This window comes from Emys orbicularis, chromosome 3 (genome assembly GCF_028017835.1).
Source record: "Emys orbicularis isolate rEmyOrb1 chromosome 3, rEmyOrb1.hap1, whole genome shotgun sequence".
NCBI lineage: Eukaryota > Metazoa > Chordata > Testudines > Emydidae > Emys > Emys orbicularis.
In genome coordinates, this window is record NC_088685.1 from 50,715,407 (window position 1) to 50,734,219 (window position 18,813).

An 18,813-nucleotide genomic window follows, 5' to 3' on the forward strand; every position below is an offset into this window, starting at 1 on the left:
AGACTAAGAAATTTATTTGAGCATAAGCTTTCGTGGGCTACAGCCCACTTCTTCGGATGCATAGAATGGAACATATGGTAAGACAACTCCCATCTTTTCATGCTCTCTGTATGTGTATATATATCTCCTCAATATATGTTCCATTCTATGCATCCAAAGAAGTGGGCTGTAGCCCACGAAAGCTTATGTTCAAATAAATTTGTTAGTCTCTAAGGTACCACAAGTATTCCTGTTCTTTTTGCGGATACAGACTAACACGGCTGCTACTCTGAAACCTGTCATTGTTCACAAAGAACTTTTAGGAGGAAAGTAGTGGTATTGTTATACAGCTAGAGATTTGGAAGGTTGGCTATAGTCTCCAAATGGGACTTGTGTATATACCTTTCAGTTGTCCTTCAGTGGAGATCTGGCTTATACCAGGCTGTTTCTCTTTTTGTAAATGTACGTCAGAAATGCTGAATCATAGACTGAGGATATTAAAGAGAAACTGTTGATTTGTATAAATGCGTTTTGTAGGGACCATGATGGGAGTATCAATAATTTTTTGGAGCTGACTTGGTCATTTGATCCTAACATAGGACATACACCGTGAGGCTCCGTCCTCTTCAGACTATTGGCTGGAATTGGTGAATATTCTTTAAGAGAGTACAGAATTTTGTCTCTTCATAACTATTGTTAGTAGAGTGTATTCCAGCCTGCTGCTGAGACAACAGAGCCAGTTGTTTCTGAGGTGTCTGTTTCTTTCTGGAGCATTCAAGATACAGTCAGTGTGCTCTGGAGACTTGTACAATGTACTACTCAGTGAATTCAAAAATTGAGAAGATTCTGAAAAGATTCAAAATGTAACTGTGTTCACAGTATTTAAAAGATAACTAATGGGATATTTATTGCAGCTGTGGAGATGAGTGAGCTACAAACCTATATAGAATAGAACTTATTCCATAGCTGGACCATCTATTCCAGGGATCGGCAACCTTTGGCACATGGCCCATCAGGGAAATCCGCTGGCGGGCCAGGATGGTTTGTTTACCTGCAGCGTCCGCAGGTTCGGCTGATCGCAGCTCCCACTAGCCACGGTTTGCCATTCCAGGCCAATGGGGGCTGTGGGAAGCAGTGGCCAGCACATCCCTCGGCCCCTGCCGCTTCCCGCAGCCCCCATTGGCCTGGAATGGCAAACCGCGGCCAGTGGGAGCTGCGATTGGCTGAACCTGCGAACCTATAATGCCTTTGTTCTGAAGAAATAGTACTTTTCTTTACGAAAGCTAGTTGGTCACTGGTTAACCCTGTCATTGCCCCTGAGAGAACAGAACTGCGGGTGCTGAGCTGAAGTCAAAGATGCTGATGTGATAACAGTAAATTGGTTGGGACTACAGCCTGAGACCCTGGTCCAGAAGGAGAGAATCACAGGATTCTGCCTTGAGAAAGGTGACATCTGGTGGCTTGAAACCTAAGTGGAGTGCTCTCAAGGAGACCGTGAAGGGGTCAGAGATGCAGTTAAACTAGGAACTATGACAAAACGATTTATTATTATTGTACTTCCTGAGTACCCCCTCTCCCCCCCAAAAAAAGTGCACTCTTCCACCTCCTCCCCCCTCCCCCCCAGCATGCCCACTGGAAAATAAAAATAAAAAAGGGGTATATAAAACTCTGTGGATTCTGTTATTTCATGACCATCGAATCCCCCTTGCTCTAGAACTGGAATCCAAGCTTGCATTTAGAAAGTTTCTAATGCTTATGGTGGTGGTGAAAACATTGAAACTGTTAACTCCATAAACCAAAGCATTGTTGTGTTTGAGTCTGCAGAGAGCATAATAAAATAGCTCTGTGTTGTGAACTGTTCTATTTGTCTTAATGAGTTTTTAACTGAAATTTAAAGATGACAATTTGAGTACCAGCCTTGTTAGATATTTCACTTTTGACTATTTTAGTAGAAACATCCATTTAATATTTCTATTCCACAATTCTAAACTATTTCCTGTGCATCCCCCGGTGCCAAAAACCTCCTAGCTTTGCCCCAGACAATTTCTATAGTGCAGCTGTGTTGTCAAAAATAATTGGCATATTAAAAACTGGAAATGTGGGGGCAGTGTAAAATGGAATTTATTATCAGTGTATAACATGGATCACTGCAGTGAAATTGAAACATACAATCCTATTTCATTTAAAAAAATCGACATTTTAAAATTAAGCTTCAGCAGACTATCCACGCTGCCACACCAGAGTGCTGCAGGATCCAGAAGTCTTGCAGTGTAACTTAGGTTCAGTATGCCACAGCATACATGGGCCCATTGGATACACAGCAACTTATTCTGAAAAGTTTTCCATGCTCTTAGGTAGCTTTAATGTAGAGAAAGATAAAGAATAACTGTCACAGAACTTAAGCACTGATTATTGGACATCTTGGGTCTTGTCTACACTGGCAGCGCATGTAGGGTACATGTAGCTACATATCACAGTGAAAAGCAGGCTGCATCCATACTGCGGTGCATAGCTCATGTGTTGAGAAAGCCTCAGTGGGGAAAGGCTCAAGCAGCAGTGTAGTGTGCCGCTACTTCTCTCACTACCAGAGCCTTTCCCCTCTGCTGGGGCCTTTCACTGTGGCAAGGAAAGGGTTCCGGTAGAAGGGAGGCAGCAGCACGCTACACAGCTAAAAATAGCAATGTAGATGTGGGAGGCACTGCTTGGGCATGTAGTGAGCCCTGTAGGGTATATATGCTAAGGTTCTGGCATGTCTTTACTCTGCTTGCAGTCTGGGAGCATGTGGAATTCTGTGGGCAAGTTAATGATAGAAAGATAAGGAGAAATATCATTTGATTCATAAAAATCTATGGACTTACAATTTCAGTGGTGTCCCCCTTTGCAGCGTGGCTGGGGACCCATACCCTGGCTCCCAGGTCCTCCGGTTGGTGGAAATATTGATAATTTTGTTGAAAATGCATTCAGTTGGGTATCATTTGAAAAGCCCTTTTACCCACAAACACAGTGGTACCAAACATGTTAAACCTAGAACAATTATTTAGATAGATATTTAAAAAAAATGTGAAGATCAATATTTATTTGACATGCCTGTGTAACAGTATAAGTAAACATTCAACCCACATAAAGTTATATTGTGGCTCTTGACTGACAGTACTGTGTTATCAGATCATGTGCAGAACAAGAAGGGGCAATTTTAAAGCTACGGATGAGCTCACTCGCATTACATCCCATTTGCTTATGATAGACCAGAGCTCATTAATATGATAAAAAGGAGTCTTCAGTGATGTGATAGCTAAAGATGTCAGTCAAGTGAATACTTTGGGTCATGACTTGTAGGAAGCCTTTAAAATCCAAAGAATTTAAATCCAAAGCCTTTAAAATCCAAGGCTCCATCAATTTATGGTCTCCAATCAAGAAAAACAGACTGAAGCTGTGCTCTAATGCAAAGAAGAAAGTTAGAGTGAAGGTGGCAGTGACTAGTACAGCGCTAACTGCATATGGGTTGTTTTTTGCATGTCTTCTGGTTGTGTCCAGATCTGTGTGCTGTTGATCTTGTTCTTTCCCATAGTCTAGCATAGTTCTCCATGGTACTATGATTAATATTCTAATGTGATGGGAATAATGCAGGGGAGGCAAATCTGTGGCTCCGGAGCCACGTGCGGCTCTTCAGAGGTTAATATGCGGCTCCTTGCATAGGTGCCAACTCCGGGGCTGGAGCTACAGGCGCCAACTTTCCAATGTGCTACAGGGTGCTCACTGATCAAACCCTGGCTCTTCCCCAGCCCCACTCCACTCCTTCCCCCAAGCCCCTTCCCCTTCCCCTGAGTCTTCCGCACCCTTGCTCCTCCTCTCTGCCCCCCCCCCGGAGCCTCCTGCACACCACAAAACAGCTGATCGTGACGGACGGGAGACGCAGGGATGGAGGGTTAGGTGCTGATCAGCGGTGCTGCTGGCGGGTGGGAGACACTGGCGGCGGGAGGATAGCTGATGGGGGGGCTACTGATGTGTTACTGTGGCTCTTTGGCAATGTACATTGGTAAATTCTGGCTCCTCCTCAGGCTCAGGTTGGCCACTCCTGGAATAATGCATATGTGCCAGGCAAAAAGCAAGCAAACTAATGCACATCTTGCATGGTCTTCCTAAGCCAGCTCCTACTGACAAGCTCTCAACAAACCAGAAACTGTTAACACCTTCTGAGATTTGGCTGAGCGCTTCATTGTGAGGTTACAGAGAAAATACTGGATCTATGACAAAGTCCACCTTGTGTTTGACACCTGTGTAGAGGAATCAGTTAAAAATATTACCAGAATCAAGAGACTTCCTGGTATTGCACTTGCTCAATACAAATGCATAAACTCCACAAACATCTCCAAAGTTGCAGTGAAAAAGCTACTGTCTCATACTCTCATGAAGGACGAGTTAACTGTGTATCTTGCAGGAAAAACACTCCAGCAGGTGAAGAATGGCTAGAAAAATTTGATTGTCACATGGTGTAATGAAGCTGTTGCCTTGCATTGTTCAGTGGAGTTTTTTCATAGTTCCTATGAAGAGGCTAACAGTAAAATTATCTTGCATACCTTCCATGTCAGAGTAAGAGGTGCTACTACACTCTAGATTTTTGCCCAAGACACAGATGTTCTAGTGCTCTCTGTGAGATGCTACCCAGGTCTTCAGCAAGATTCTGGTTTTGTGCCTGTTGCTGGGGAGCATAACTATTGTATATTCCTATCACTCAGGCCAGCCTTCACACCGCCAAGTTTTCTTGCCCTGTCAGGATGTGACACTACTGGAAGATTGGCTGGAAAGACCAAATTATACTGGAAATCATTTGGTCTTCAGAGGCTGAATCAATGTTCCCTCTAATTTTTTCCATCCATGTGCGGAATAAATTTTGTTATGTGCACCGAAGTATGTGTGGATGTGCACCATTAATAGAAACAAAAAACCTAGATGATATATATATTTTTAAAAAGTTACCATAGGGATAATTACTCCAGCCAGGACAGGTTAGGCATTTTAGAACTCACATTTAAATTTAATTCTTTGGGTAGTAAGAGAAATAAAAATTATGAACAGTCAAAACACTAAAATAACTCACTTTGAAAGAATAAAATTACAGAGTATATATGTGCATTGCAGGAAATACCAAGAAGTAACAACAATAATAATACAAGTATGTGTTGGGAGGAGAGAGTGAAAGAGACTCCGTGTGTGTGTGTGTGTGTGTGTGTGTGTGTGTGTGTGTGTGTGTGTGTGTGTGTGTGTGTGTGTGTGTGAGAGAGAGAGAGAGAGAGACAGAGATTGTGTGAGTTGGCTGCTGAGGAAATCTCAAAAACAGTGTGCTGTCTCTTTAAGACAGGCACTCACTCACTGTTCACCGCAGCAGCTCTGAGTCCTGAGCCAGGCTGTGACCCCCCCCCTCTGCAGAGATGGGGTACAGGGGTGAAGCAAGGGGGACACCCTGAAATTAGCACTCTCCTTCCCCCTCCTCCCCCGCACAGCCAGTAGGAGGGTCCTGGAAGCAGCTGCAGGACCGAGCAATGTGCGGGGAGGTGCACCTGAACACATGCTTCTGGCTCTGCTAATCAGCTGGGCGGTATTTGAATTTCTCCTGGATGGCCATGCAAGTGCACAGGTGACAGAGAACACAGCTGAAGACTCTTCATGCTCTGAAGGTACTTGAAATGGCTGAGACAGACAGTCACTGATGAGGTCATGAATGCACTGGTTGCATTCATATGCCGAGCTTACCATTTAAAGGCCAGCATTATGACACTTGCAGAGTTATGTTAGTGGATGTTTTTCCAAGAAGCAGACAAATGGTGAAAAATTGCCACCACCAAGGAGTGCATTTATACCTGCTACCAAGAGGGCAAATTATCACACAATGGAATGTCTCTCAATGATTGAGTACATACAGAACTTCCCTCTCTGCTTGGGCATGGATGGGTCTTGGAGGATGGACTGATCACACCTGTGTTTTGTGAAATACCACGTGGTCCCAAATCAATCCTTCAGCTGAACAAATGCCCAGCACCTTGTAAATGTTTGTTCAGCATCCTTGCCTCTTATGGAAATGTGCAAAAGTGGTGTGAATGAGAAGCAGTGTGACAGCCAGAGGTGAAAGTAAGCTGGTATGCCCCGGTACGGCGTACCGGTAAGAACCGGTGCACTGTACTGGGGCGGCCTGGCTTCCCCAGGCGGCAATTTAAAGGGCCTGGGGCTCGGGAGCCCCAGGCCCTTTAAATTGCCGCCAGAGCCCCGCTGCTGGAGCCCTGGGGTAGCGGCAGTGGGGCTCCGGGGGCTATTTAAAGGGCCGGGGCTCTCGCTGCCTCTACTGCCCTGGGCCCTTTAAACTGCTGCCGGAGCCCCTGGCTGCCGCTGCTACCCCTGCGGGGGAGGGGGAGGGGAAGGGCACTTACCGGTGCAGGGTGGGCTGGGGCTGGCTCTGACCCCCCCCAATCCCTGCCCCTTCCGCCCGAGGCCCCATCCCTTCCAGGGGCCAGAGCCGGCTCCAACCCAGCCCCGTACCGGTAAGTCCCTATTTCTACTTTCACCTCTGGTGGCAGCGTGTCTGGCCGTGGTGCACTAGATGGAAACAACAACTGATGATGACTTGGACTGAAAACATTTATTCATCATGCATGTCAAGGCTGACTTCCCTAGGATTACCAATGATCAATGTCCTCTTTAAGTAAGCAGTGCATCCCTGTATTAAAATATAATTTATAAAAGTATTGATTTTTAAATATTTTGTTGAATACATATCTACATAATTATTGTAGGTTTATCATGTTTGATACCAATGTGTTTGTGGGAGAAAGGACTTTTGAATGACTTTTTGCAAGGCTGGAAATGGCCATGAATTCTGTTTTAATGGGTTGGTAGAGAAAGCAGTTTTCTAAAGGATAAAAATAGGAGGAATATTTAGATATATTTTACAACTTGTATCTATTTTTGAACCACAAGTCATGTACAGTAGAAGATAGAATATCTATGTCTACACTACAGGATTAATCCGAATTTATATAATTCGAATTTAGGAAACCGATTTTATAAATTCGAATGTATTCGGCCACACTAGGCTCCATTAATTCGGTGGTGTGCGTCCAAGCTACCGTAGTAGCATCGATTTCCAGAGCGTTGCATTATGGGTAGCTTTTCCATAGCTATCCCATAGTTCCCGCAGTCTCCACCCCCCTTGGAATTCTGGGTTGAGACCCCAGTGCATGATGGGGCAAAAAACATTGTCGCAGGTAGTTCTGGGTACAGCCTCCCCCTCCCTCCCTGAAAGCAACGGCAGACAACCATTTCGCGCCTTTTTTCCTGAGTGAACTCTGCAGACTCCATTCCGCAGCAAGCATGGATCCCGTTGTGCTCCAGAACGCAGTCTTGAACATTATAAACACCTCGCGCGTTCTCGTGGAGTTTATGCTTACCCAGGACCAGAAAAAAGAGGCGAGGAGGAGGAGGCGGCGATTGCAGCGCAGCGACCAGCGTGATGAGGACATGGACACGGACACAGAATTCTCTGAGACCGCGGGCCCCGGTGCTTTGGAGATTATGATGTTAATGGGCCAGGTTATAGGCTTGGAACGCCGATTCTGGGCCCGGGAAACAAGCACAGACTGGTGGGACCGCATAGTGTTGCAGGTGTGGGACGATTCCCAGTGGCTGAGAAACTTTCGCATGCGTAAGGGCACTTTCATGGAACTTTGTGACTTGCTTTCCCCTGCCCTGAAGCGCCAGAATACCAAGATGAGAGCAGCCCTCACAGTTGAGAAGCGAGTGGCGATAGCCCTGTGGAAGCTTGCAACGCCAGACAGCTACCGGTCAGTCGGGAATCAATTTGGAGTGGGCAAATCTACTGTGGGGGCTGCTGTGATGCAAGTAGCCAAAGCAATCACGGAGGTGCTGCTACGAAAGGTAGTGACTCTGGGAAATGTGCAGGTCATAGTGGATGGCTTTGCTGCAATGGGATTCCCTAACTGTGGTGGGGCGATAGATGGAACCCATATTCCTATCTTGGCACCGGAGCACCAGGGTACCCAGTACATAAACCGCAAGGGGTACTTCTCAATGGTGCTGCAAGCACTTGTGGATCACAAGGGACGTTTCACCAACATCCATGTGGGCTGGCCGGGGAGGGTTCATGACGCTCGCGTATTCAGGAACACCAATCTGTTTAAACGGCTGCAGCAAGGGACTTACTTTCCGGACCAGAAAATAACCGTGGGGGATGTTGAAATGCCAATTGTTATTCTTGGGGACCCAGCCTACCCCTTAATGCCATGGCTCATGAAGCCATACACTGGCAGCCTGGACAGGAGTCAGGAGTTGTTCAACGACAGGCTGAGCAAGTGCAGAATGGTGGTAGAATGTGCATTTGGCCGTTTAAAAGGTCGCTGGCGATCCTTATTGACTCGCTCAGACCTCAGCCAAACCAATATCCCCATTGTTATTACTGCTTGCTGTGTGCTTCACAATCTCTGTGAGAGCAAGGGGGAGACCTTTATGGCAGGGTGGGAGGCTGAGGCAAATCGCCTGGCTGCTGATTACTCGCAGCCAGACACCAGGGTGATTAGAAGAGCACACGATGAAGCGCTGCGCATTAGGGAAGCTTTGAAAACCAGTTTCATGACTGGCCAGGCTACAGTGTGAAATTTATGCTTGTTTATCCTTCCTGAAAACCCGCCCCCTTTATTGACTCATTCTCTGTAAGGAACCCAACCTCCCCCTTCCCCCAGCTTGCTTTCAAAGGAAATAAAGTCACCATTGTTTAAAAATCATTTATTCTTTATTAATTGATTATAAAAAGAGGGAGAGAACCTGAGTGGGGTTTGGGAGGAGGATCAGCGGGAAAGAAAAGCCCAGTAAAAAAAGGTTAAAAATATGGCAGCCTTTTGCTTGGGCTGTCCACTGGGGTGGAATGGGAGGGTGTACGGAGCCTCCCCCCCCGTGTTCTTAAACGTCTGGGTGAGGAGGCTATGGAACATGGTGAGGAGGTAGGGGGGTTATACAGGGGCTGTAGCGGCACTCTGTTCTCCAGCAGCCGTTCCTGAAGCTCCACCAGACGCCGGAGCATGTCTGTTTGCTCACGCAGCAGCCCCAGCGTTGCTTCCCGACTCCTCTGATCTTCCTGCCGCCACCTCTCATCTCGAGCGTCTCTCCTGTCCTCACGTTGGTCCCTCATGTCCTCACGGTCACTGGCTTCTTTCCTATACTTGCAAACCGTCTCCTTCCACTCATTCAGATGAGCTCTTTCACTCCTAGTGGATTGCATGATTTCGGCAAACATCTCTTCTCTCGTCTTTTTTTTACGACGCCTTATCTGGGATAGCCTTCGGGAAGGAGTAGGGAGGCTTGAAACATTTGCACCTGCTGGAGGGAGTGAAAAAAAGAGAGAATTTTTTTAAAAGATACATTTTTCAGAACAATGCTTATACTCTTTCACGGTGTATACTATTCACATTACATAGCACATGTGATTTCTGTGCAAGGTCGCATTTTGCCTCTTAATATTGAGTGCCTGTGGCTTTGCTGCTAGAGATCACAGACGCAGGTCCGGGCAACAGAATTCACCTTGCATGCTGCCATGGTAAGCCACTGTCTTTAGGCTTCTGCGCCCTGCTTTCCCACATACCAAGCAAAGCCCGTTGTGCTGCAGTTTTCCTGTTAGCTTGTTTTCTGCTGCTGAAGGTTAACACCCCCCCACCCGCCATGAATTCTCTGGGATGAGTGCTTTCTCCCTCCCCCCACCGCGTGGCTGGTATCAGGGAAGATCCCTGCAGGAACCAAACTAACACCACCCCCCCCACCCGCCATGAATTCTCTGGGATGAGTGCTTTCTCCCTCCCCCCACCGCGTGGCTGGTATCAGGGAAGATCCCTGCAGGAACCAAACTAACACCCCCCCCCCACCCGCCATGAATTCTCTGGGATGAGTGCTTTCTCCCTCCCCCCACCGCGTGGCTGGTATCAGGGAAGATCCCTGCTAGCAAAACGCGAAAAGCTCTGGGCCAATCCTCCCCCCCCCCCCCCCCTTTGCACTTGGCTAAATGCAGGGAAGGATTTCTTTTCAGCCACAGGCAAACAGCCCAGTAGGAACGGCCACCTCTGTCCCCTTAATTAAATTCCCTTATTTCAACCAGGTTACCCTAAGCGATATCACTCTCCTGAGGATTACACAGCAAGATAAAGAACGGATGTTGCTTGAATGCCAGCAAACACCGGGACCATACGCTGCCAGGCTCTGTCAGGCAATGATACCAGATTACTTGCTACTAGCATGGCGTGGTCAAGTTTCCTACCATGGAGGACGGAATAAGGCTGCACTGCCCAGAAACCTTGTGGCAAGGCTTTTGGAGTACCTCCAGGAGAGCTTCATGGAGATGTCCCTGGAGGATTTCCGCTCCATCCCCAGACATGTTAACAGACTTTTCCAGTAGCTGTACTGGCTGCGAATGCATCCCAAGTGCTCAGGGCAAATTAATCATTAAAAATGCTTGCTTTTAAAACATGTTTTATATTTTAAAAGGTAAACTCACCTGAGGTCCCTTCCATGGGGTCATGGTCTTGGGTGCTGGCTTGGGAGGCTTGGGAGGGTACTTCAGTCAGGGTGAGAAACAGATCCTGGCTGTTGGGGAGAACGGAGAGCTGGGTGCTCTCTGCCAGCTCGTCCTTCTCCTCCTCCTCTTCCCCTTCCACGGAATCATCAGGTGTACCTGATGAGATTATCCCCATCTCGGAATCCACAGTCAGAGGTGGGGTAGTGGTGGCGGCCCCCCCTAGAAATGCATTTAGCTCAGCGTAGAAGCGGCATGTCCGCGGCTCTGACCCGGAGCGACCGTTTGCCTCCTTTGCTTTTTGATAGGCTTGTCTGAGCTCCTTGACTTTCACGCGGCACTGATCTGTGTCCCTATTGTGGCCTCTCTCCATCATGCCCTTGGAAATTTTTTCATAAGTTTTGGCATTTCGTCTTTTCGAACGCAGTTCTGCTAGCACTGAATCCTCTCCCCATATAGAGATCAAATCCAGTACCTCCTGTACGGTCCATGCTGGTGCTCTTTTTCGATTATCAGCCTGCATGGTTACCTGTGCTGATGAGCTCTCTGTGGTCACCTGTGCTCTCCACGCTGTGCAAACAGGAAATGAAATTCAAATGTTCCCGGGGCTTTTCCTGTCCACCTGGCCAGTGCATGCGAGTTCAGATTGCTGGCCAGAGCGGTCACAATGGTGCACTGTGGGATAGCTCCTGGAGGCCAATAACATCGAATTGCGGCCACACTAACCTTAATTCGGATTAACAATACCGATTTTGACGCTACTCCTCTCGTCGAGGAGGAGTACAGAAATCGAATTAAAGGGCCCTTTAATTCGAATTAAATGACTTCGTTGTGTGGACGGGTCAAGCGTTAATTCGAATTAAGGCAGCTAAATCCGAATTAAAGTCGTAGTGTAGACCAGGCCTTTGTGACTGCTTTTTGTACCCTCATCCTCTTGTCCTGATTTCTCTACCTTTGTTGTTTGCGCCGTGTATACCTAAGGGCAAGGCTACACTTGCAGATATAGAGCGCAGGGAGTTAAACCAGCCTTCGGAGACTGCAGCAAGGAAAACGCTGCTGAGTGTTTACACTCTCAGCTGGAAGGTCGCTGGCATGGCCACATTAGCAGCTCTTGCAACTCCACAAAGAGCACTGCATTGTGGTAGCTATCCCAGCGTTCAAGTGGCTGCAACGTGCTTTTCAAATGCGGGGGGTGGGATGGAGTGTGACAGGGAGTGTGTTGTGTGTATGTAGGGGGAGAGAGAGTGGGTTTTTCGGGTGCTGAGAGTGTGTCAGCATGCTGTCTTGTAAGTTCAGACCGCCCCCCCCCCGCCTCTCTCTCACACACTCACAACAGCAGCATTCCACAATAATGGTTGCTTTGTCCTGGAGCAGATAAGCATGCTGGCTGTCCGAAACGGAGCTTTAAAAGGGGATATCTCCATTTCTACAGCCGATTCCAAAACAATGGCAAGAGTGGCCACTTGACTTAAGGGGAGTATGGGACGTTTCCGGCGGCCGATCAGAGCGCAGTAATGCAACACCTCGTTCACACTGACCCTGGGGCATTTCAGTCGAGGCGCAACAAGCGTTATGCTTCTCATGGAGGTGGATTACCAGGAGCGCTCCAGCTGCAGAGTCCAGGAGCTCTAAGTGCCTTGCCAGTGTGGACGGGTCGGGAGTTAGGGTGCTTGCGGCTGCTTTAATGCGCTCTAACTTGCAAGTGTAGCCAAGCCCCAAATGTTAAGCTCGCTGAGCAGGGACTGTCTTTTTGAACATCATTTCACATGATGGAGCCCTAATCCTGATAGGAGCCTTTGAGAGCTAACATAATGCACACCTACTCTTTCTTGTAAACCCTTTATCTTTGAGTCTGCTGTGGGGTAAAAACTATTAAATAAGACAATGGAACTTTCTTTTGTAATCATTCTCAAGAGGCATATGTGTGAGGGTATGGGTTAAATAAATATTTGGGTGGCGGAGATCTTGGTTATGCTACTGTACAAGTGAATAGTAAAGGTTAACTAGAAGTGTACTAATGCTTCTATTCAGTTAGACTTTTTTTAGGAAAAGGTCAACAGCAGACAGCCTGGTAAACAATTTCTGAGAGGCTGCAGTTTAAAGCCTTTGACAATGACATGCCTGCTTGCTTTGATTTTTTTTTTTTTTGAATCCCTTTGGGACAATAGAAATCATACTGTCTTTCCTCTGAGTTGAAATACTTTTCATAGGAGCCTGGTACTGGGCTTTTTTAATTAGAAAAGTACAAATTCAGCAAAAAACAATAAAAAAAACCCCAACGAAACAAAACCTTCACCTGAGTAAGTTTTTTGTAATGCAGTCAAATTCTTAAGCATACCAAAAAAAAGCGCCCCAAAACCAAAAATCTGTTGTGCCTATATGTATAACAAGATCAGTATATATTCGTCTTGCTTGAGACTCTCAATCATGTGAACAATAATCAGTTAATTGCCTGTATGTTTAGATTAAGATAAATCAGCATGTTTTATACTTCTAGACATGGGTGAAAAAATAAACATTTTAGTGTTGGAATAATGGCCTTGGAGACTTTTAAACGTACTTTACATAATACATTTTCACTATCTCTATCTACGGTTGCAAATAGATGTCTTTATGAGCCCTCTTTTAGCCCCCATTATAATTTTGATTAGTAAAAACTGATTTATCTTGAAACTTAACAGTTTTATTTTAAAGCAAATAAGAATATATCTGCAAAGTTTGCAGACCAGTTGATTAAACTGGTTTACAGGTCATTTAAAAATCACCCTTATTGAAATTTTGACTTGTCTAACATTCTTTGTTAGCCTTTAATGTAAGAATAATTTACCCCCTTTGCATTTTCTATGTAGTTAGAACTTTTGATAAGATTTTACATAGATTATATTTGCTGAAAATAGTTTGCCATTGAGTAAAGGTATTAATGGTTGTTTTGTCTAATGTAAATAGTTCTAGTGTGTTTGTGAAGGAGTATATTCTGCCCCATCTAATTAAATAGGAGAAGATGAATGGAGAAAAGTAACCTTTTAGGACTTTGCCATTTGGTACTACTACACCTCTACCCCGATATAACGTGACCCGATATAACACGAATTCGTATATAATGCGGTAAAGCAGTGCTCCGGGGGGGCGGGGCTGCGCACTCCGGTGGATCAAAGCAAGTTCGATATAATGTGGTTTCACCTATAACGCGGTAAGATTTTTTTTGGCTTCCGAGGGCAGCGTTATATCGAGGTAGAGGTGTACTTTTGTTTTTTGAAGATCCTTGAGCAGGAGTGGCTAGGCCTGACTGAATCTATCTGTGTTAAGTTTTTATATGGTCCCCATCTCTGTAGTATCTGAGCACCTCATAGTCTTTAATGTATTTATCCCTGCACACCCTGGTGAGGTAAGGAGTAGAGAAGGGGGTTAACTGCAGTGTGAAACCATTTGTAGTATGTGAATATGCTTCCTTTTTCTATTGGTGTGCTGTTCTTTCTTTTATTTTCTTTGGTTAGATGGGGAAACTTCCTTGTAAACTCGTGTTAGGGAGATCTTACGGCAGTATATGCAGAAACCAAGGATCTAGAGTAAAAACAAAATACTTTTTCTTTACAGAAGCAAACTCCTATGGAAAACTCTGCTGTACATACATAGCCTAATTTTTCTAAACAAAAAACTGTTGTAAGGGCTGCTGATGAAGGCACAGTGACAGATGATCTAAAGAGAAACATGGAAGAGCGACCTTGGTAGCTGAGGAAAATGGAGTCTTGCACTTTTTTATGTTTAAATACACACACAGAAAGCAAGAATTTATATCACTGATCTTGCCAGATACTGTGCTTTCTACTACTGGCGTGTGAGCAGTGTGCCCGTTAGCGGGTTACATCTTTAGATGAACATGTGTCTTTTTCTGACCTAGGTTTTCTTTTTGTTCAGCTGGTCAAGGCATATATCTTTTTTTGAACTAAAAGACCAGACATCTAATCCTAGCTTTGCAGTGATATTATCAAGTAGGTTTTCTGTTTGTAGGAAAGGATTTCATTATATAATGGCATGCAGTTGTTCCTTCAGGAAAGAATAAAGAGAATTGGTCAAACAGTTTGAGTTACAGGTCATTTAATAATTAGTTTTAATTATGGAGCCACTCCATAGCAGTGTTGTAGTTAAGATTGCAACCAGGGTATATTCCCTATATAAACCTTATATGTACTCCCCCTATAAATTTGCATAGGAAAATCTTTTTTAGTTACTTTCAGGCTATGCTGGTACTTTTTAGAAAGTGAAGGCATTTGGTAAACCATTTTTAAGTTATGAGTACTTAAAATGACACTTTAAAACTTTACTCAGTATTCTTAGACTTCTTTGAGTCCATCTAGCTAAAAATAGCAGGATTGTAAAACTTCAAGCTTTACATACAGTAAATATTAAAATCTGGTGCATAGGATAACAAAATAAAACTTTATAAAAATCAGCACTATTGTTTAATATAGTGAAAAGTACTTTATAAAGTGCCCACATTATGATAACTTTATAAAATCTCTGTGTACAGGGGGAAGGAAAAATGGAAAAGAAATGTGATCTATGTGGTTCCAGCCTAAGGTCTGCCAGGCAGTGCAAGGCAAAGGGAACAGGGAACCTTGTGGCACCTGCAAGCTTTGCACAGAGAGGCAGGTGAAGCCAAGGACCTCATGGATCTCCTGAGCAGTGTGAGATGTGGGAAACCAGTGACCCACAAGAGCTTCTAAGCGCCATAGGTTTGGTTAGAATGTAGTATAATGTACCAAAACTATACGTTGCCTTTGAAATAAGAAGGAGTGGTGGTGTCTGCTAAGAAGACATATTTAGATAATTTTTTTTTCAATCTCTAAAGTTACTTATGTGAGTAGAAAGTGTTTTTAATTAAGTAACATTAAAAAAGCTTTCCCCATGTATTGGATACTTCAGTTATCTAACATGGCAGTTAAGGAGAATCTCAGTGGTATATTTCTAAACTCCTTGTCCTAGAAATATACAGATCTTTTCTATTGTACTTTTGACTAGTTCTACACTTTATATCCCTAAGAGGAGTCGCTCTCTTTTTTTAAAGGGTTAATACCAACCAAATTTATATTAAAAAAACAGAACATTTTAAATGTGGCTTGTAATTTATAGCTCTGAAAAACACATTACAAAATCTACATGCAAAGTCTGCCACAAGATGAGTACAGCTAGTTCTTAAGCAGCACTCAAGAGACGTGGAATAAATGCTGACATTTAAAGTGACGGGGCCCATCAAAGGGAATATCCAAACACAGGTGTGCAGTTGTGAGATTTAATTTTGGAGATTAAAGCATTAAAATCTTACTAGAAATGAGCAATTATGGTGTCTGACAGTTTCTGGCAGAAAAAGAAGCTAACATAGATTGTAAGCTATTTCAAGGGAAATAAAGTGAGTATTTATCGTCTGCGAGAATAACAGTTTAGAATTTTCAGATTAAGTTTGTATTTTAAACTGGGAAAGTCTGAATCTCAAAATAAGTGCCATGTTATGTGGAGGATCTATGAAAGCAGTGTAAAAAGTAAACTATTTTGCAGAGAAATGACACTTGGTGCTGGGCTTCAGTTGTGGAAATGTCTCTCACTTGCAGCAAGATCTGAATATTCTAGCATATTCTTCTGTTTAAATCAAACTGAACTGAGGTCTTGCTACTGACATAGGGTATGTCTACACTACAAATGTAAGTCAACCTATATTAAGTCGACTTACAGCCACTGCAGTAATTACTGCGATGGTGCATGTTCACACTACCCTCCTTGGGTTGATTGGTGCGCGTCCTAACCAGGAGTGCTTCCACTGACCTAAGAGGGACAGTTTGGGGAGCTGAGAGCTCGCTCTCTCAGCTCTGCTGGCAGCTCCCTGCCAGAAGCCTGGCTTCCCCACAGGTTCCTAGGCTCCCAGTGGACTGTTACCCCCACCCCTCCCCCTGTTCTCTTCCAGGAGCAGGTGGGGAGAAGCTGCCCATGGCTTTTCCTTACCCCCGTGTTCCCTGCCGAGAGTGGGGGGAAGCTGCCAGGGCTTCTCATCCCAGCTCCCAGCCAGGCTCCTGCCGTGATATTGACAAGAAAGCCGATGTAAGAGACAGTGTCTACACAGACACTGTGTTGCCCTATCTATACCAACATAAGCCTTATGCCTCTCTTGGAGATGGAGTAGTTATTTCGGTGTAATAGGGCACTTACATCAGTGGTAGGAAGGCTGTAGCGTAGACACTGACATAATTAGGTCAACAGAAGGTGCTTTATGTTGACCTAACTGTGTAGTGTAGACCAGCCCATAGATAAGACAGACTTTCAGGTACCCAGCTTCAAAAGAGTTAAGACATCAATTTGGGGAAGCAGCTACCTAGCTGGCACCATCCAGACTAAGATGTCTTTCTCTTCCCAAGGCTAAGCCAGAAATCAGAAGACCCTGATGGATTAAAATGGTGACCATGGCAGAAAAGGAAGAGGTTAAAGTGTCATTAGGCCATGAGGCTGACACACAGATAGGCTGACTGAGAATCAGGGTCTTCATAAGGTAGCGGTAACTCAGTGCCCAGAGAGAATGGGGACATCAAGGCAAAGTCATGTCTGTCTATGGGCGTGAGGGGAAATGCCAAGCGTAGATAAGACAATATGCATACAAGTCCTTTTTGTTGTTCTAAAATCTACTTCTCTAAGCTTTGTGTACCATTTGGGCATAATAAATCATACTTTTGTTTGGAGAAACTGCTTCTGTGTCATAGCATGATATTACTGACCAGAGGCTCCATAAGGAGAACTCTGGCAGGGTCCAAGTTGGATCTTCCAAGTAACAGTTGGCAACCAGTGAGGTGTAAAGTGGACACCCAGGTGGAAAGTGATTGGATTGTGGGATTCCACCCCAAAGAAGTGGAGACATGGGCCTGCCAGTTGCAACGGATGCTAGGAGCGGAGGGGTTGTCTACCTAGGGACTGTGATAGTTCCCCACTTTGAACCCCCCCGTTGGCTCCTTCCACTTCAAAACCCTCCATGATTCTGCTCCTCCTTTTCACCTTTGACTCATTCTGCAGTCGTCAGTCAATGCCAACCTCATCTGTCTGTTTGTCAGACTCTACTGTCCTTGTGCATGGAAAACATTTCCTGAACTCCTCTGCAAGGCCTCTTCCCTCTGCACGCTCAAATCCCTCTTAAAGCCCTTCTCTGGTAATACTCATGGGGAAACTAGATGCCTTATACATATTGTTTGATGCATAATTAGGATAATGATATCTTCTAGGATGGGGAATAGAGGTTGTTTAACTCAAGTTTATATTGCCATGACTTTTCTGTTTGGGTGCTACAAGAAAAAAATTAATAATTGTAATAATGTGTTTTTTCCTCTGTTTTGGTACAAGGAAGACACGTGTCCTGATTTTAGATTTCACATAATGTTTTTCTTTTGCCTTATCTTGAAGTATATTTCCCCTGCCTACTGCTTAAAGTGGGGCAATGTAATCTGTCTTGCGAGTGAATTATCCTGTATTGTTGCTTCCCTCACATGAGCTTTTGAGGGTCCTATTTAAATTATATTAAACCTTGGACCTTAACCTTAATTTCCTCCCTTTTTTTTTTTTTTTTTTTTTTTTTTTTTTTTTTTGTAGCTTTTCCTGGCTTTAGGTGATGTTTGTACTCATTCTGGCTGATATGTAACTGCTTTATTCTTTTGGGTAACATCCAGTTTGAAATCATTTTAAGACTATTAAAATCTTGCTTCAATGTTAATAATAAGCCACACTATTTTATTATAGTATTTTGTATTGTACTAGTGAGAAAGGAATAGCAGGTGCCCTGGAAGAGTCAGTTGGAGGAGCTAATGCTCTGTAGTGCAACTGATAGCAGCTGGCATGCTGTGCAGAATAGAAGGAAGGAATAAAACAAACTGGAGAAATTCATTTTCCCCAGTAACTTCTCTTTGATGTGTCAGTTTAAAAAAAGACTTAGTTTTTTAATTTCCAGTTTATAATCCGAACATTCATATGACAACACTCCCCATATTTCCATTTTATTATTCTTGAAGACCTTTACCTCAATGTTAGAGGGGTTTGCTATGTAAATCTTTAATTTACCATCTTAAGGATTTAGTGTTCTGTAGCTCTCTTTGGAAGATGCACCGTATAAACATTCTAAAGCCAAATTTGGAATCACATAAGGGTAGCTAGGTTTTGCCTATAAATGATAGATTTAGATGTAGAGGTGATATTAGACATTTTCATGTACTTAGCTATTGAAGGGTCATGTTTCTGTTAATGCT

The 18,813-nt window shown here is 44.3% G+C and overlaps 1 protein-coding gene across 1 annotated transcript in view; it reads left to right on the forward strand.

Moving 5' to 3' along the window:
* Positions 1 to 18,813, forward strand: part of PRIM2 (DNA primase subunit 2) — a 271,941-nt gene that overhangs the window by 20,186 nt on the left and 232,942 nt on the right. The gene's annotated exons all lie outside the window — the stretch shown is intronic.